Raw genomic sequence first — 5000 nt, 5'->3', positions numbered from 1 at the left:
ACACGCACACACACACACACACACACACACACACACACACACACACACACACACACACACACACACACACACACACACACACACACACACACACACACACACACACACACACACACACGAGTCAACAGGTCCACTGAAGTAACATTGGAAATCAATATCAACGTAAAGGGAAAGAAAGTGAAATCTCCATAGTAAAAAATAAAGACTTTCTGTAACTGCGGATTCAAACTTTTCTGAAAGGATTCCGGAAAGGAGAAAAATGAATATAATTCCGTAGTGGGAGAAGAAAAGATTGAATATTAATCTAAAGAAACAGCACTTCATGTTCGTTTCCAGCGTGCCTTATCTGTCTTATCACGTCATGCGTACCGCACTCTTCTTTCTGTTCTGCGGCTCCTCTTTGTCACTCAGATCTCTCTCTTTCTCTTTCTCTTTCTCTCTCTTTCTCTCTCTCTCTCTCTCTCTCTCTCTCTCTCTCTCTCTCTCTCTCTCTCTCTCTCTCTCTCTCTCTCTCTCTCTCTCTCTCTCTCTCTCTCTCTCTCTCTTGCTTGATCGCTCGCTCTCTATCTATCTATCTATCTCTCTATGTATGTTTATGCAAATGAAGTAAGGAAAACTCACTGTGAAATAAATTAGATAGATGTTTGTCCGCTCCTACAAAAAAATATTTTGCATGTTGATGAATTATTTTTTTCCTCTCCCTCCCATTTTTTCCTCTCTATTTTTAAAACACTTAAATGAATCAATCCACCCCCCCCCCTCCCATCTCCTCCTCCTCCAGCCCTGAATAAAAAAAAATCAAGTGAAAGTGGAAGTGAGAGAGAGGATAGGAGAATGATGAAAAAAGGAAAGAGACGGTTGTTTTTTTCTGGTCTTAAAGGAAGGGAGGAAGGAAGCGGGAGGGAGGAGCGATCGGGCGGGTGAGGGGAAAAATCCATTTACTCTTCAATTTCACACCACCGAAATCTCCGCCCGTCCACCTCTCCATCGTAATTGAAGGACACTCGGTCAGAAGGAAAGGATGGAGGGGCCGGATTTATAGATAACAAAGCGACAAACATAAAAAAATAAAAAATAAAATATAGGAGAGGAAGAAGGCTTCGCGTGTAGGTCACATCTGTATGAGCAGGATGTAGAAACGTGACATGGACAGAGGGTGTACGTGTAGTGTAGGTCACAAGAATATAAGAAGGATGAAGAAAGTGGAAATGAACAGAAGATTTAAGTGTAGGTTACACGGGACGAAAAAGAGGGAAATGAACAGTAAGATTCGTGCAGTGTAGGTCACTTGGGAAAATGCAGGATGAAGAAAAGAAATGAACAGACGCTTTGCGTGTAGGTCATAAGGGAATTAATAAAATTGAAGGAGAGGCAAGAGAACAGATAGACTTGTTGAAAGCGTCTGGAGAGAGGAAAACGTTTGAAAAAATGCCCCTCTGTGCTATGTTTCGACGTTCCAGCTTTCTTAAAAATCCTAGAAGCAGAAGTTTTTTTTATTGTGTGCAAACTTCGTAAACCTTCCTGGACTCAGAAGGAAAGTCAAACGCACATTTATTTGTTTCTGGATTAAAGATATATTTACAATGGATTTTTTTCCTCACAATTTTTTCTTTTATTTCCACGTCTTAGGTCTTTATGTTTTCTATGTCTTTCTTATCTTTTTTCTTTCTCTTTGTTCTTGTTTTTTATTTGGATGTCGTTGTGTCTGTGAATTAGTCTTTAAGGTATTTCAGTCAGTTGAACAAATCGATTTTCAGATTTTGGTAATAGAAACAAAGGTCAAACAATCGTCTTTTTTTAAGAGGGGGAGGGGGGGTCCTCCCTCGGGATCGTTTCTCCCTCCCTACCTCCTTCATTGCCTTGACCTTGACCTTGTCCTTTGCTTTGTTGATACCTTTTGCTTTTCCTCCCTTCAGTAAGTGAGTTTATTTTACCCAACTTTTTTTCACTTCTTTCTTTTTCTCTTTTTTTTCGGCGAAGCATTAATCTTGTTTATTTGTTTATCGTATTGCTTTATTGTTTCTCTCTTCTGCTCGCTTCCAGTGCATACTCGTTTTCTCAATTCTGCTTTGTTATAGCTCTTGTGTGTATTGTTTTAACCCTACTATTGTGTGTGTGTTTGTGTTTTGTTTTGTGTGTGTGTATGTGAGTGTGTGTCTATATCTATCTATCTGTTTATCTATCTATCTATCTATCTATCTATCTATATATCTATCTATCTACTGTATCTACACACACACACACACACACACACACACACACACACACACACACACACACACACACACACACACACACACACACACACACACACACACACACACACACACACACACACACACACTCACACTCACTCACACATACGCATACGCTTACGCACACACACACACACACACACACACACACACACACACACACACACACACACACACACACATATATATATATATATATATATATATATATATATATATATATATATATATATATATATGTGTGTGTGTGTGTGTGTATATATATATATGTGTGTATATATATATATATATATATATATATATATATATATATATATATATATATATATATATATATACATACATACATACATACACACACCAATTCTTTGTTCCACTGACGCCCCCCACCCTCTTCCCTCTCTTTTCCCCCACCACTCCATCCCCCACCCCCACCCCCACTCCGTCGTCGTCGTGGTCTCTTAATGTCGCTTTCCATCTCTCGTTCGCCGCGCCTCTCTTTCGTTTTCGAGACGTGGCGTCGACGTGCGGGCGTGCGGGCGCGGCCATGGTCCCCCTCCCCCTCGCAAGGTCGCTGGATTAAGGAGGACTCGTCTTTCTCCCGTGCGTCTCTTTCTCCCGTGCGTCCCTTGCCTCCTCGTCCTGCTCTTCTCCCTTTTCCCTGTTTATACATCACTCTCGTGCCCTGTTCTTCCCTGTCTCTCTTTCTATATTGCCCTCTTGCCTTGCCCTGTCCTCTTTTTCTTTCCCTGTTGCCGTCTTATCCTGCTCTTCTCTTTGCCATCTCTCCCCATTCATCTCTTGTCCTCCACCTCCTCCACCTCCTCCTCGTCGTCGTCGTCGTCGTCCTCCTCCTCCTCCTCCTCCTCCTCCTCCTCCTCCTCCTCCTCCTCCTCCTCCTCCTCCTCCTCCTCCGTTCCCCCTTTGCCTCCTCTTCATGCAATTCCATCTCCCTCTTCCTTTTCATCATTCTCAGCTTATTTTTCCCCTTTTCTCTTTTTTCAAGTCTCATTCGCACCCCTCCTCGTCCATTTGGTCACTGCATTTTTCCTCTCTTGACCTTTTGCTTATCAACGCTTACCCTTTTCTTCGCTCTTCCTGACTTCAAGGGAAAACGAAAAAGAAAATTACGAACGTCATCCTAAATTATCATTATAATAATGGTAATGATAGTGATGGTAATAATGACAATGATGATGATGATGATGATATTGATAATGATGATAATAGTAATAACGATAATGATGATAATAACGATAATGACGAAAAATAAAACGAAGCAAATTTGACTACTGCAGAGAAGGGATCGTGTCAAGAGAATGAGGTGACGTCACGCGGTCCATGGCTTGCAATGAAGGAATTAAGAGATCTTTTTCAAGACGTTTAAGAAGACCAATTGGCAAAGTTTCTTGATAATGCCAAGTGACAAAAAATGAATTGGAAGTGTGAGAACAGCAAGAAAAGCGAGCGTGAATCTGATGAATGGTGATTGGCAAGGGCGGGAACGGGAAATGGAAAAGCAAGCAGGACAAGAAAGAGAGGGTAGAGGGGGAAAGTGGGCGAGGGAATGGCGTGTGTCTACAGCGGAGGCCGTCATCAGAACCCTCAATTTGCTATGGAGTTGAATTCGATTACATCCCCTCTTCTCCCCTCTCACCTATCCTACGCCACCGCTCGCTAGTTAATCTCATTACCACAACAATTATATGAGATCCAGGTCTTAGCCTCCTCGGGGTTCTTCTGAGTGCCTCCTAGACCCTGCCTCTGCGCCTTCCTCCGCCAGTCAATACTCAAGCAAGCGATAACTGTGATCACTCAGAGGGCACCTTGGGACGATGACGCATTTGCCTCGTCTGTAGGACTCGGCAGGGAGGCAGCTTTTCTCGTTATGACTCTCTCTGCCATGATAATTGCGGATTCTCTTTCTTTCTTTCTTTCCTTCCTCTCTCTCTCTCTCTCTCTTTTCATATCTCCCTCCTTCTCCTTCTCTTCCCCTTTCCCTTTCGCTCTTTCTTTCCCTCCTCCCCAACAAACACGGATGAATACAAGCACATATACCCAAGGGTTATTAACACCCTTATGCACGCTCAACACACAACTTTCATCCTAGCACAGAAGCATTTTCTCCGGTCTCACATAATACCCAGCGACCGCTAATTAGAGAACTTTTGTCTCATTTCTCTTTTCATGGTAATTATTGTTCCTTCTGAGTTTTACTAGATTTTTAAAAGACTGATATATTTGTTCGGATTTTCTTTCCTATCGTTTATTTAGACAAACCTATAGAATATCGATGTCTTAAGTCTTCCCCGTATTAGATTTGTGAAAATGGCGTTTTTGTTGGTCGTTGTCAAACATTTGCGTTTTATTGTTATTATTATTATTATTATTATTATTATTTACATGCGACTGGCATGGACTAAAACTGAGGTGAAATAAGATATTTTAGAGTATTAATCCCACTTTTTGCTGCATTATTTTATCTTTTCTCCTTCCCGATTTGCTTTTCCTTTCCTTTGGGATGGAAAACTCGAAGGCTCGCCATCAGTCCCCGGTCTACCGAGCTCGGCAGTCTCCTTCCTCTCCATATCCTACGTCTATGTGTCCTCGCGTTCTCATCCTTCCATGATTCGTCGATCGATCCGGTCTTCTCATACCTCCTCTCTCTCTCGTAATCAAGAATATTTGTGCCTTCTTTTCAGGTGTGTTTTACATCAAGGATGATTGGTATCAGCTGCGTCAGTT

General features: G+C 41.9%; 1 protein-coding gene across 6 annotated transcripts in view; it reads left to right on the top strand.

Annotated features, from left to right (window-relative positions):
* LOC122251254 (nephrin) overlaps positions 1-5000 on the top strand; it is a 197541-nt gene that overhangs the window by 111615 nt on the left and 80926 nt on the right. The gene's annotated exons all lie outside the window — the stretch shown is intronic.

This window comes from Penaeus japonicus, unplaced genomic scaffold, assembly GCF_977035675.1.
Source record: "Penaeus japonicus unplaced genomic scaffold, GWHDUDI00000001_assembly GWHDUDI00000012, whole genome shotgun sequence".
Classification (NCBI taxonomy): domain Eukaryota; kingdom Metazoa; phylum Arthropoda; class Malacostraca; order Decapoda; family Penaeidae; genus Penaeus; species Penaeus japonicus.
The sequence above is the reverse complement of the archived record's forward strand: the minus strand, read 5'-3'. Positions and strand labels throughout refer to the sequence as shown.